The sequence below is a fragment of the Neomonachus schauinslandi genome, chromosome 11 (assembly GCF_002201575.2).
Source record: "Neomonachus schauinslandi chromosome 11, ASM220157v2, whole genome shotgun sequence".
Lineage (NCBI taxonomy): Eukaryota > Metazoa > Chordata > Mammalia > Carnivora > Phocidae > Neomonachus > Neomonachus schauinslandi.
In genome coordinates this window covers 104,045,154-104,060,869 of record NC_058413.1, presented here as the reverse complement: position 1 = coordinate 104,060,869, position 15,716 = coordinate 104,045,154, and the positions used below count along the sequence as shown (strand labels likewise).

At 38.7% G+C, this 15,716-nt stretch overlaps 1 pseudogene; it reads left to right on the top strand.

Moving 5' to 3' along the window:
* Positions 1-1,035: 1,035 nt before the first annotated feature.
* LOC110586396 lies at positions 1,036-1,515 on the top strand (annotated as a pseudogene).
* Positions 1,516-15,716: the final 14,201 nt, after the last annotated feature.

Sequence of the window (15,716 nt, the reverse complement as noted above, 5' to 3'; positions counted from 1 at the left end):
AACAGTATTTTTAACAAAGGAACTTAGAGAAAGATATAAGGTAGACAGTAGGAAGAAAAAACTTAATTGAAAGTAGTATTACTCCTGGAAATTAAAAGAACACAATAACTAAAATGAAAACAGAAGAGTTCGAATATAATATTGAGGAAATCAGACAGTAAAACAACAAGAGATGGAAAATAGAGAAAATGTAAGGATCTGACGAAGAGATCACATATTGAATAATGAAAGTTCCAGAAGGAAAACAGGAAATGGAAGAGAAGAAATGATGGAATTATTAATGCAAGAAAATTTCACAGAGAGAAAAGACATAACTTTGAAGATTGAAAGAACAAGTGCAATGGAAACTAGAAATAAGGAGAGAATCCTAAAAGCTTCAAGTGACAAAAAATGGGCCGTGTAGAAAGAATTGGAATCAGAATGTCACTAAACATCATGCCAGTGACCCTTGAGGCAAAAGGCAACAACCTAGAAGTTTACATTTACCTAAATAATCAAATGCAAGTAGGAAAACAACTTGGTAGATTTGCAAGTCTTCAAAATTTTACTTTTGCCTTTTTTCAGGAAGTTACTAGAGCAGTGGTTCTCAAAGTGTGATTCAGAGACACCTGGGGATTTTTAAGGCCTTACAGGGGGTCCAAACTATTTTCATTACCATACTGAGATGTCACCTGTGTTTTGCTCTTATTCTCTCATGAGCAAAGAGTAGGGTTTCCTTGAAGCTACATGGCATTTGATGTTACAGCAGACTGAATGCAGAAGTGGGTATGAGAATCCAGCTGTCTTTTATTCAACCAGACATCAAAGAGATTTGCCAAAATGTAAAACAATGACACTCGTCTCACTACTTTTTGGGTATTTGAACAGGTAATATGTTCATTATCCTTATTTTGAATGAATGAATGCATGCATGCATGCATGAATGAATGAATGAATATTTTTAAGTTTCTCAGTTTTAACTTCTAACACACAAAAATTAATCGATGTCCATATGCAACTATAGCTTTCTCTCTGTTTGCCAAGCTGGCTCTCAAGATGGCGCTGAAAGATAAGAAGCCTAAGAATTCAACTTGGAAATTTATTTCGGACCTTCACCCATCTAGTAGAAGATGGCATTCTTGATTCTGGAAATTTTGAATAGTTTCTATGGGAGAAGGTTAAAGTCAGTGGAAAAACTGGAAATCTGGGGAATGTTGTTCACATTGAACGCATCAAGAATAAAATCACAGTTGTTTCTGAGAAACAGTTCTCTAAAACGTATTTGAAATGTCCTACCTTAAGATATACCTTAAGAAGAATAATACCTTAAGAAGAATATACCTTAAGAAGATATACCTTAAGAATAATCGTGATTGGCTTTCTGTGGTTGCATCTGACAAGGAGACTTATAAACTTCATTACTTCCAGATTAGTCAAGATGAAGATGGATCTGAGTCTGAAGACTATGTGAAAACGCTTACAGGATTTTGCTTGCTAATAAAACAAATGAAGCATGCAAAAGAAAGAAACGTCTAGAAACGGACTTTTACTTTATTGGTGAATAAAAAGTCTTGTACTGTGTAAAAAAAATGATGTCACTCACTTAAACAAAAGCTTTTTGGGAGGGTCCTTAGTAATTTTCAAAAGTATAAGAGTCTTGAAACCTAATAGGTTGAGAACTACTGTTCTAGAGGTTGCACTCCCCCAAAGAAGGGAAGAAGAAGCCATGAGATCTAGGAACAGACATACAACAGAAAAAGACGAACAGAGTTCTCAGCAGGACATCCATGAAATAATTTTTCACTGTTCTAGTAAAAGCAACTTCTTTAGGAAAGGTAACTGAGTTGCGTACTTTCTGAGAACTTGCATACAGGAGAACATACATTTATTTAACAACAATTTAAACAAAAAAAGAAATAAAAATAAAAACTACACCCCCTCCCCAAAAAGAAACCCACAAATATTTACTAAGTGTTGTGGTGTGCCAGGAATTTGGTTTTTCTGTTTCCTTCACACCTGGAAGTCCTTTTTTTTTTTTTTTTTTTGCTCCTATAGTAAACCTGATTTTATTGTTCCTTTGTAGAGAATCTGTTTTTTGTTTTATCGTTAGGAGTTTGGTCTCTCTATACTGGGATATTTATAACACTTCAGTAGGCTATGTCTAAATATGGATTTCTTTTCCTACATTTTTCTTGAAACATGATACCCCAGTATCTTGACAACAGAAAGTTATAATCAAATATTACTGAATCCACACAATAGATGCACTACATGGGATTTGTTAAACTGTAACTCTCGTGATCTTCAACTGCCCTCTCTCCCCTCTCCTGTGGCACTGACAGGGTGGATCCTCAACCCCAATTAAAGTCTGGGCAACATAGAGGTCTCATCTACTCTATGTCCGTAATTCAAGCTGTTTTTATTTCTGAGGAAATAGCAGCTAAGGATGTTTTCCAACAGTTCCATAGGTGTGTTAAAATGAAAACCACAGGCCCCAAATGGAGTCACTTATGTTAAGAGCCCCACATCAGCAAAACAAGACTTAACCCCCAACCTAAGTGCAGTTTCACCCTGCCTACCCCATGCCAGGAATGTAACCTTTAGCGAGTCAACCTGGAATTTCCTGATCAGCACTAGAAAATTTCCTGATAGACTCCTTCCATTCCCCTTAGAAGGGTGCCCTTATCTAGCACAATGCATCCTTTGCTAATAATTTCCCTTTTTCCCACTCCCTCTCTATCTTTAAAAACCTTTCCTTTTCTGCAACTCAGTGGAGCTCCTTTCTATTTGCTAGGAGGGATTCTGCCCAATTCATGAATTGTTTAACAAAGCCAATTAGATCTTCAAAGGTACTCAGTTGAATTTTTGTTATTTAACAGGCTAATGGAGAAGATATCATAAATTAGAATTTAGCTTTTTGTCAATTATATATCCATTCAAGAGCCCATCAGTATAAACCAAGAAACCCTTGGTACAGCCATGTGAGTAGGGGTTCCAGCACTGAGCTGGGTACAGATTGTATCTCTGCCACTCACGGTGTGACATGTGACAAACTATCTCACTACCCCAGCCTTAATTTATGTATCTATTATTGACTTCAGGGAATTGTTGAAAGCAGGGCAGTCCTAGGGTGAAATGAGTGAGTCTTCTAGAAAGCAAAATTTAAGGAGGTCACATAGGAATTAACTCTTGTGGGTCACACACCTAAATGCAAGAGCTAAAGCTATAAAATTCTTAGAAGAAAACATAAGAGTGCATCTTCATGACCTTGGGTGAGGCAAGGCCTTCTTCAATAGAAGACCAAAAGCACAAGTAACACAAGAAAAAATAAACTGGATTGAATTAAAATTTAAAAATTTTGTGCTTCGCTACTGGGTATTTACCCCAAAGATACAAAAGTAGGGATCCGAAAGGGTACATGCACCCCGATGTTTATAGCAGCAATGTCCACTAGCCAAACTGTGGAAAGAGCCAAGATGTCCATTGACAGATGAATGGATAAAGAAGATGTGGTATATATACACAATGGAATATTATGCAGCCATCAAAAGGAATGAGATCTTGCCATTTGCAATGACGTGGATGGAACTGGAGGGTATTATGTTGAGCGAAATAAGTCAAAAAGAGAAAGACATGTATCATATGACCTCACTGATACGAGGCATTCTTAATCGCAGGAAACAAACTGAGGGTTGCTGGAGTGGGGGGGTGGGGTGGGAGGGATGGGGTGACTGGGTGATAGACACTGGGGAGGGTATGTGCTCTGGTAAGCGCTGTGAATTGTGCAAGACTGTTGAATCTCAGATCTGTACCTCTGAAACAAATAATGCAATATATGTTAAGGGAAAAAAAGAAGAAGAAGGTAGCAGGAGGGGAAGAATGAAGCAGGGGAAATCGGAGGGGTAGACGAACCATGAGAGACGATGGACTCTGAAAAACAAACTGAGGGTTCTAGAGGGGAAGGGGGTGGGAGGATGGGTTAGCCTGGTGGTGGGTACTGAGGAGGGCACATTCTGCATGGAGCACTGGGTGTTATGCACAAACAATGAATCATGGAACACTACATCTAAAACTAATGATGTAATGTATGGGGATTAACATAAGAATAAAAAAAAAGAATTAAAAAAAAATTTTGTGCTTCAAAGGGCACTATAAAAAAATAAGATACCTACAGAATGGGAGAAAATATTTGCAAATCATGTCTGATAGGACCTGTATCCAGAATATGCAAAGACCTCTTACAACTCAATAATAAGACAAACCAATTAAAAGAAATGGGAGGGAAAAAGATAAGTATGTGAGCTGATGGATGTGTTCATTAACTAGATGAGGTGAATCCTTGCACAATACGTACACATTACACACATATGTACATTGTGCACATATGTACAACAATGATTTACAGTTTAAATCTTACAACTTTGTCAATTATACCTCAAGAAAGCTGAATACTTTAAAAAAATGGGCAAAAGATCTAAGTAGACATTTCTTCAAAGAAGATAGACAAATGGCCAATAATCACTTAAGAAATGCTCAACCTCATGTGCATTAGGGAAATGCAAGTCAAAACCACAATGAGATATCACTTCACACCTACCCGGGTGACTATAACAAAAACAGATGAAGACTAACAGTGTGGTGAGGATACATAGAATTTGGAAAATTGCTGGCGGGGAAGTAAAATGGTGCAGCCCCTTTGGAAAATAGTCCAGCAGTTTCTCAAAATGTTAAACACAGAGTTACAATTTCACCCAGCAATTCCAGCCCCAGGTATATACCCAAGAGAAATGAAAACAAACATCCACACAGGTGTTCATAATAGCATGATTCATTATAGTAAAAAAAAAAAAAAAATGGAAACAATCCAAATATCCATGACTGATAAATGGATAAACAAAATGTGGTCTTCCATACAATGGAATGTCACTTGGTTATAAAAAGAATCAAGTAGTGATAGATGTTACATAGATGAACCTGGAAAACGCTATGGTGAGTGAAAGACACCAGTCACAGAAGACCACAGATTGTGTGATTCTGTTTATATAAAATGTCTGGAATAGGCAAATCTATAGAGACAGAAGGTAGATTAGTGGTGGCCCAGAGCTTGGGAGTTTGGGGGGAAATGAGGAGTGGCTGATAACGGGCATGGGTTTTTGGAGGGGTCATGAGAACGTTCTAAAGTTGGTTGTGATGGTTGCACAACCCTGTGAATATACTAACAGCCCCTGAACTATGCACTTGAAATGGGTGAATTGTATAGTGTGTGAATTTTGTCTCAAGAAAACTGTTCAATAGTGGAAGAAGGCACTCATTCTCAGGGCCACGTGAGTTTAGGGTCAACAGAGGGCACTTATCAACCCTGAGAGTGAGAACCTTCTTAAGTTTTGTGCACCACGTGCCTGCTAGTCTCTCCCAAGTCTTGGCCTTGAATGTGTGAACTAATGAGACAACGCATGAAAGGTACTTAACACTAACACATAACACATGTTTGGGGTTTGCTGTCATAGAGGAAGAAAAATAATGTTACCTCTAGCCTTCTGAGTCCTTGGCTGAGACCCCTGTAATAAAAGAATAACAAGAGAAAAACATGCAGTTTATTAACGTGTGTACCTTGTATATCCTCTAAACCACTAGCTTAAATACCATCTTCAGGTCAAGACAGGAGAAGGAAGGGTGTGGTGAGGCAGTTAGGGGAAGTTACAAGGAAAAGCACAGTAACCAAGGGTGAGGTTTGTTATCCGGAGTCAAGTTGGTACCTTTTCCACTGATAAGATTCTCTTGTGATTTAGAGTCACCGTCTCTTCCCGGTACAGAGAGGGAGACACGCTTACGAATGGAGATTTGCTTTATGAATGTAAATTTCCCTTACAAAAGGGAATGTTTTCTCATGCCCGCTGTTTCTCAAAACAATCCTTATGCCAAAGAGGCCATATTTTGGGGTGACATCTTCTACTTTTCTTCACTGTTATGATTATTAAGAATCAGGAACTTGCCAGGCTCTGGGCATATAAAGATAACCATAATAGCTAAAATATGCTGAGTACACAGGGCCTAACCTTATGCCAAATGGTTTCTGTGAAGTCGAGGTAATAGGCCTAGTTTACACACTAGGAGATGGCTCAGCTTGTAGAAAGGGACAGGCAGCCTGGCTCCATCCAGAACCAGTGTTCTAACCGTCATCATCCCGAAGACTGTCAGGAGGAACAAGATATTTTTCGTTTCAATTAATAATCCAACATGAGCCATAAATACGTGCATCAAGGCCATACCAGCCTAACATGGTGAGTATGAAAAATCCCTCGGTGCACAGAGAAAACTAATTCCATCCGGGGATTTGGGCAAGACCTCAGAAAGGGTCACAGCCCCACCACCACCAGCACCCCCGGGGGTTGAGAATGAGAAGGAGCTCGCTGGCTGGAGGGGAAGGAGAGCATTCCAGGCGCAGTGAAAATGGCCCAAGGCAGAGCCCCTGGGGGCTCAGGAGCCGCGGGCTGTGCTGGGGGGCAGACGCCGATGCCCAGACTCAGGCTGGGTTCAGGAGCTGTCAAGGGCTTTCGGCGCCATGCAGGAGTCTGAGATTGGTCCAGAAGGCACGCAGCAGAAGCCCTTAAGCAAGAGGGCAACATAATCAGACAGGAGGCCGAGAGAGCTTTCGAAAAGAAATTGGAAGAAAAGAAAATTCGAGTTATGTGACAATAAAGAGACAACAGGATATTCTTCAAACCAACGCTTAAGTTCCTCAAGTTTCTTGTTCAGGATTGTTCCTCAACTAATACCCATAGGAATTTAGTGCCTCTGAAGTTCCTTCATAGAAGACCCTGGAAGAAGGTCAGTTTTCCCTTCATATATTCATGGCAATGGCTTCCGTGGTTTTCTTATATATAATTAACATAATATTGCATAGGGCGTTGTTTTTTATTTAAACCTGTAATGGAAACTCAACAAAATGAAAAGCTCATCTCTTCCTGCGCCCTTTTGTTAAGGGGTCTCTTTCGACCCCTCTCCCTTACCCCAGATGTTGGTTTCAAGTATCACAGTTATTAAATAAAATGAGTTGGATGTCAGCGACACTCTGGTATTTTATTTATCTTCAACCTTGCAGGTGAAAGACAGTGTTTGAGCGAGCGAGCCTCTGGGAGAGTGCCTTGGGGTGGGACCCTTGTTTATCTGTTGAGAATTTCTGGCCCACACACTTGGCTGCAAATCAGCCAGGAAATAAATAACTCTGTCAAAACCACTCGCAAACATTAGCTCCCTCCCCAGGATGTGAAACACCATCTCCTAATAGCATCTGACCTTCTGCCACCGTTTCCTACGTTGTCAACAACAGATTCTTCTGGCTCGGACGCCGCCCCCTCGCTCTGGCCCGCTGGTGAGAGGTTAAGCACAGAACTGGGATTTTGCATCAAGCGTTAAAGGAAATTTGTGGTCTTTGTTCTGCTGCTACAGCCTGGTATTGCCCAAGCCGATGTTCTTTCCTTGATCTCATTGTTAAGCCCTCAAATTCTTTCCTTGTAACGTGTACCACAGTTTCTTCTCACCGTCTGCCTGAGCCACGGAAGGGAGCTATGCAAGACCGTGACTCATTTCACCCTTACGCATGATAGCTCTTGGGTTTTTTTGTTTTGTTATCACTTAAGGATTGAAAATGTTCATTGGAGCAAGAAATGGGATGCATGTTTTGGATTCATAGATGAGTGGGTTGCAAGAATACCTGGAGTTTCCTCTCTGGTATCCCCTCTGTGACAAGTTTGCCTAGAGGCCAGTGGTCCAGTCTCTGCTGCACTATTTCTAACTATGTCACTCCTTAGGTGGCCTGCTGCAGTTTTGGATGGATCTAACTGTTACAAACATCTATCTCACGCTATTTGTGTAGTTAAGTTTATCCTTCCACAGACTGTACTTAAAGTATCAAAATCTTTATGTTATCTACCTAAGTCTTCCCTTTCTTCCAGACTAAATTAAGGTCTTGGTTGAATCCATATGCTTTGTAGGATTACTGTTATCTTTAAAGTATGGAGGCTTCACTTCTTGGTAGAGTATCAGATTTCCTAACTTAAAAAGAAATGGAGATAACAATGATGATACTTTCCATACTGTGTTGTGAGGGCCAAGTAAAATAATAAAAATGAAATCACTGTAAAGAAAATACAGCCTTTTACAAATGTCCTATATAGAGGATTGGTATTAGAAATACAAACACCTGGGATCCCAGTACAGACATCCTATGATTTAGAGCAAAGGACTGACCAGATAATGACCCACAAGAAGCTGAACTTAATAATCCAGTCTTTAACATTGGGAAAGAAGCCAAACTGTCCCATACTCTCGGTCACTTCAATTCATGCAAGAGATAGTTTACTGAGCCCCTACTCTGTGCCAGGTACTGTTGTAGAATTAAAAATGGAGAAATGTACAAAGCAGACAAAAGCATTGCCCTCTCTCAAGAAATGTATATCTTGATGTGAAAGCCTGGCAATATATAAATCAGCATATCTGATACTGATGAATACAGGAGGGGAAAAAAATGAAGCAGGGTAGGAGTGTTCGTGGGTAAGGAGAGAGAGATTATTTTGTATAAGTTGTATAGGTAAGGCCTCATTCACAAGGTGACATTCAAGGTGAAACAAGAAGGAAATGAAGGAGTTGGTCATGTGACTAGCTGGGGAAGCATGTTCAGGAGGAGGAGAGGGCATGTGCAAAGGTCCTGATACAGGAGGAAAGAACACCAGCCAATGTGGCTGAAGCACAGTGAACTAGAGGGAGAGTAGCAGGAGCTCTAGGGCCATTGTAAGGACTCTGGATTTTGTTCTAAGTGAATTGGAAGTCATTGGAGGACTTGAGCAGGGGATAGGTTGTAAGAGAACCACGATCCTACTCTATGATGCATAGACAACTGGGAAACCAGTTACAAATTTTCCAGTAAATTATACAAGAGATAATTATGGTGAATTGGACCAGGGTGGTACCCATGTATGTGGCTAGACATGGTGCGACTTTGCTTATATTTTGCTTTTGTGTTTTGTTTTCTCTTGTTGTGGGGGAAAAAAATCCAAAATTTGTCCTCCAGCAGACAGCATGAGCAGGTAGAACTGGAGGGGTTTCTCAGTTTCGCATACATTCACAAGGCTTCTGGTGATTTCCATGTATTGTCAATGTAGAGCCGTCAGGATTTGCTGCTGGGTTATATATGAAATATAACAGAAACCAAGGAGTCGTGGACACTCCCAAGTTTTGGCCCTGAGCAACAGATCAGCTGGAAATTATAGAGCATTTGGAAGCATGGAGAGGAGAGGAAGAACAGGTTGAAAAGACAAGCCATGGTTAAATTGTAAGGTTCCCTGTACCTCATGCTAAGGATCTTGGACTTTAGCCTGTTGGCAGTGGGCTTTAGGCATAGGAAGTGATATGACAAGCTTTGTGTTTTCTTTTTTTTAAGATTTTTTTTTTTTTTAATTTATCTGAGAGAGAATGGGAGACAGAGAGCATGAGAGGGAAGAGGGTCAGAGGGATAAGCAGACCCCCCACTGAGCAGGGAGCCCGATGCGGGACTCGATCCCGGGACTCCAGGATCGTGACCTGAGCCGAAGGCAGTCGCTTAACCAACTGAGCCACCCAGGCGCCCAAGCTTTGTGTTTTCTAAAAACAACTTCAGAGGCACATGCAGAAGAGAATAAAACGGGATAGGACTAAAAGATGAGAGCTAATGTAGAACGATATTGAGGTAGTTCAGGTGAGACATAATGAGAGCCAGAACAGGGGCTGGGTGGCAGGCTGACCTCACCATCTGCTGGCCTAAAAGTGAGGTTACTATAGACTTACTGAGGAAAGGAGATAAAAAACCTTAAAAAAAAAAAACGAAACTATTTTCACCAAGTGATGGTGAGCAGACTCCAGTAGGTTCTGATTTATCACCTGATCGATGCATCTCTCCCCTGGACAGTTATAGAGATACACTGATGAGTTCACACTCTTCCAATTCAACCAGCATTTCTCCAGGAAGTGTTCATTGAGTGCCTACCACTAGTTAGGTACTAGGCCAATACTGTGCCTAGAACTATGGCTTTAAAAAATGTAACTGAGACTGGAAATCAAAAATAACTTGAGTTTTAGTCGTTGTTGTGTTTCTGGCTCACTTCACTCACTTCACTCACTTCACTGTTTTTGACCCTGGCATACTCATCTCAAAAGGAGTTGAGCCCTCCCTCCCAAGCACCTGAATTATCCAACATCCAACTGTGCAGAATAAAAAATTTCATTGAAATATTTATTGGTTGCCATTCATATGCATTATTATTCTCACATCTAGGCTCCTGTTCAGTGAGCATTTTCAGGCATATGGTGTATGTCAAGATTGAACACATTTTGCTTTGAACCTTTTGTTTAAGGGTGATGAGGTGGTAAATTGCTTTCATGTTGCAACTCAGTCAGAGTTATTTTTTCTCTTGCCTTTTGCTAAACAAGGAAAATATAAACTAATCATGCAGATAACCCTTAACATTTTGTGAGTAGTCTTGTATTAACAGATAAAGTCAATGATGAGTACTTTCAGGCAGCAAGACTTCTTGGTGTGTTTACAGTTTATGTGAACTGACTGACAACCTTACCTCATCTTTCCTGCTAACGTCTAAGCAAAAAGAGCTCCTTTATTACCTTTTTTAATTGGATGTGGAACTGTTGTTGTTTTTTCATATATGATTTATTTTTAGAGCAGTTTTAGGCTCAGAGCAAAATCAAATGGAAGCCGCAGAAATGACCTCTGTAGCACCTTCCCCCATATGCACACAGCCTCCTTCACTATCAGCATCCCGCATTATGGCGGTACCCTGACACATCATTATCACCCAAAGTCAATAGTTTATACTAGGGTTCACTCTCAGTGTTATACACTCTGTGGTTTTAACAGATGTATAATGACATTTATCCACCATTGTAATATCAAATAAGATAGTTTCACTACCAAAACCATCCCTCCCTCTCCCTAATCTCTGGCAACTACTGATCCTTTCATTGTCTCCATAGTTTTGCCTTTTCCAGAATGCCATATAGTTGAAATCACATAGTATGTAGCCTTTTCAGACTCACTTCTTTCACGTAGTAATATGCATTTAAGGTTCCTCCATATCTTTTCATGAATTGATAGCTCATTTCCTTTTGGCTCTGAATAATATTCCGTTGTCTCGATGGACCACAGTTCATTAACCCATTCACCTATTTTTTTTTTTAAGATTTTATTTATTTATTTGCGAGAGAGAATGAGAGACAGAGAGCACGAGAGGGAGGAGGGTCAGAGGGAGAAGCAGACTCCCCGCTGAGCAGGGAGCCCGATGCGGGACTCAATCCCGGGACTCCAGGATCATGACCTGAGCCGAAGGCAGTCGCTTAACCGACTGAACCACCCAGGCACCCCAACCCATTCACCTATTGAAGAACATCTTGGTTGCTTTCAAGTTTTGGCAATTATGAATAAAACTGCCATAAACATCTGTATGGAGGTTTTTGTGAGGACATAAGTTTTCAAACCCTTTGGATAAATACCAAAGAATGTACTTGCTGGATCATTTGACAAAAGTATGTTAAGTTTTGTAAGAAACGGACAAACTGTCTTCCAAATTGCCTCTATCATTTTGCATCCCCACTAACAATGAATGAGAAGTTCACTAACAATAAATGAGAAGTCTTATTGCTCCACAACCTCACTGTCATTTTGTGTTGTTAGTGTTTTGAATTTTGGCCATTCTACTAGAGGTATACTGATACTTCGTTTTTCTTTTTTTTATTTTAATTCCAGTATAATTTGCATACAGTGTTATATTAGTTTACAGTGTACAATATAGGGATTCAATACTTCCATACGTTACTCAGTGCTCATCACGATAAGTGTACTCTTTAATCCCCGTCACCTATTTCACCCATCCCCCCTCCACCTACCTCCCTCTGATAGCCATCAGTTTGTTCTCTTTAGTTAAGAGTCTGTTTTTCATATCTTTTTTCTTTGTTTGTTTTGTTTCTTAAATTCCACATATGAGTGAAATCATATGGTATTTGTCTTTCTCTGACTGACTTATTTCACTTAGCATTACACCTTCTAGATCTATCCATGTTGTTGCAAATGAGAAGATTTCATTCTTTTTTATGGATGAGTAATATTCCTCTGTGTGTGTGTGTGTGTGTGTGTGTGTGTGTATGCCGCATCTTCTTTATCCATCTATCAGTGGACACTTGGGTGTTTCCATAATTTGACTGTTGTAAATAATGCTGCAGTAAACACCAGGATGTATGTTTCTTTTTGAATTAGTATTTTCATATTCTTTGGGTAAATACCCTGTAGTGGAATTGCTGGATCATATCACTTTTTTTTTAAGATTTTATTTATTCATTTCAGAGAGAGAGACAGAGAGAGCACAAGCAGGGCGAGAGGCAAAGGGAGAGGGAGAGGCAGACTCCCAGCTGAGTTGGGAGCCCGACATGGGGCTCGATCCCAGGACCTGGAGATCATGACCTGAGCTGAAGACAGACACTTAACCATCTGAGCCACCCAGGCGCCCCTCATACCATTTTTTAAAATTTTTTGAGGAACCTCCATACTGTCTTCCACAGTGGCTAGACCAGTTTGCCTTCCCATCAACAGTGCAAGAGGGTTCCTTTTTCTCCACATCCTCACCAACACTTGTTGTTTCTTATATTTTTTATTTTAGCCTTTCTGACAAGTGTGAGGTGATATCTCATTGTGGTTTTCATTTGCATTTCCTTGATGATTTTTAGTGATGTTGAGCATCTCTTCATATGTCTGTTAGACACTGGATATCTTCTTTGAAGAAATGTCTGTTCATATCTTCTGCCTATTTTTAATTGAATTATTTGGTTTTTTGGTGTTGAGTTGTATAAGTTCTTTATGTATTTTAGATACTAACCCTTCATCAAATATGTCATTTGCAAGTATCTTCTCCCATTCAGTAGGTTGTCTTTTAATTTCTTTGATTGCTTTCTTTACTGTGCCTAAGCTGTTTATTTTGATGTAGTCCCAATAGTTCATTTTTGCTTTTGTTTCCCTTGCCTCAGGAGACATATCTAGAAAAATGCTGCTATGGTGGCCATAGCAGTAATGTCAGAGACATTACTGCCTGTTCTCTCTTCTAGGATTTTCATGGTTTCAGCTCTCATATTTAGGTCTTTAATCCATTTTGAGATTGTCTTTTTGTGTATAGTGTAAGAAAGTGGTCCAGTATCAATCTTTTGCATGTAGCTGACCAGTTTTCCCAACACCATTTGTTGGAAAGACTATCTTTTTTGTGTTGCATATTCTTGCCTCCTTTGTCATATATTAATTGACCAAATAGTCATGTGTTCTGGGCTCTCTAGTCTGTTCTTTTGACCACAGTTTTTATTTTTGTGTCAATTGATACAGCTTTGTAATATATCTTGAATTCTGGGATTCTGATACCTACAGTTTTGTTATTCTTTTTAAAGATTTCTTTGGCTATTTGTGGTCTTTTTTGGTTCCATACAGATTTTAGGATTCTTTGTTCTAGTTCTGTGAAAAATGCTGTTGGTATAGGGATTGTATTGAATCTGTAGATTGCTTTGTGTAGTATGGCCATTTTAACACTATTTGTTCTCTGAATCCATGAACATAGAATACCTTTCCATTTCTTTGTGTCATGTTAAATTTCTTTCATCAGTGTTTTATAGTTTTCAGAATACAGTTCTTTCACCTCCTTAGTTAAATTTACACATTGGTATTTCATTATTTTTCATGCAATTGTAAATGGGACTGTTTTGTTAATTTCTATTTCTGCTGATTCATTTTTAGTGTATAGAAATGCAACAGATTTCGGTATATTGATTTTGTACCCTGTGACCTTACTGAATTTATTTATCAGTTCTAGTAGTTTTTTGATGGAGTCTTCAGAGTTTTCTATATTTGCATCATGTCATCTGCAAATAGTGAAAGTTTTACTTCTTCCTTACCAATTCAGATGCCTTCTATTTCTTTTCCTTGTGCGATTTTTGTGGCTAGGACTTCCAGTACTAGGTTGAATAAAAGTAGCAAGAGTAGACATCCTTGTCTTGTTCCTGATGTCAGAGGAAAAGCTCTTGGTTTTTCACCACTGAGTAAATGTTATCTGTGAGTTTCTTGTATATGGCCTTTATTATATTGAGGTATGTTCCCTCCAAATCTACTTTATTGAGGATTTTTATCAGGAATAGGTGTTGTACTTTGTCGAATGCTTGTTCTGCATCTACTGAAATGATTGTATGGTTTTTATCTTTTCTTTTGTTGATGTGATGTATCACATTGATTGATATGTAAATATTGAACCATCCTTGCATTCCTGGAATAAATCCCACTTGACTATGGTGAATGATTTTTTTTTTAGTGTGTTGTTGGATTTGGTCTGTTAATGTTTTGTTGAGGATTTTTGCATCTATGTTCATCAGAGATATTGGCCTATAGTTTTCTTTTGTGTGTGTGTGTGTGTGGTGTCTTTCTCTGGTTTTGATATCAGGGATGCTGGCCTTTTGGATGAATTTGGAACGTTTCCTTTCTCTTATATTTTTTGGAACAGTTTGAGAAGAATAGGTATTAACTTTTCTTTAAATGTTTGGTAGAATTCACCTGTGAAGCCATCTGGTCCTGGACTGTTGTTTGTTGGGAGTTTTTTTATTACTGATTCAATTTCATTGCTGGTAATTGGTCTGTTCAAATTTTCTATTTCTTCCTGATTCAGTTTTGGAAGTTTATATGTTCCTAGGAATTTATTCCTTTCTTCTAGGTTTTCCAATGTGTTGACATATAATTTTTCATAATATTCTCTTATAATTATTTGTATTTCTGTGGTTCAGTTATTTCTCCTCTTTCATTTCTGATTTTGTTTATTTGAGTCCTCTTTTTTTTTTTTATGAGTCTGGCTAACGAGTTATCAAATTATTGATCTTTTCAAAGAAACAGCTCCCGGTTTCATTGATCTATTCTATTGTTTCTTTTGATTCTATTTCATTTATTCCTGCTCTAATATTTATTACTTCCTTCCTTCTCCTCTTCTCCTAGTTTTGGGTTTTCTTTGTTCATCTTTTTCTAGCTCTTTTAAATGTAAGGTTAGATGGTTTACTTGAGTTGGTTCTTTGGGATTTTTTTTGGTTTTGGTTGTTGTTTTTTTTTGTTTTTTGGGGTTTTTTTTTTGCTTCTTGAGGTAGGCTTGTATTGCTATAAACTACTTTCTTAGAACAGCTTTTGCCAAATCTCAAAGATTGGGCCATTGTGTTTTTATTTTCATTTATCTCCATGTATTTTTTTAAATTTCCTTTTTGATTTCTTGGTTGCCCAATTCATTGTTTAGAAGCATGTTATTTAACCTCCATGTATTTGTGTTCTTTTCCACATTTATTTTTGTGGTTGGTTTCTGGTTTCATAGTGTTGTGGTTGGAGAAGATTCATGGTATGACTTCAGTCTTTTTGAATTTGTTGAGATTTGTTTTGTGACCTAACATGTGACCTATTCTGGAGAATGTTCCATATGCACTTGAAAAGAATGTGTATTCTGCTATTTTAGAATGGAATGTTCTGAATATATCTGGTCTAAGGTGTCATTCAAAGCCTGTGTTTTCTTGTTGATTTTCTGTTTGGATGATTTATCCATTGATGTATGTGGGGCATTAAAGTCTCCTACTACTATTATTATTATCAATTGGTTTCTTCATGTTTGTTATTAACTGCTTTATGTATTTCGGTCTCT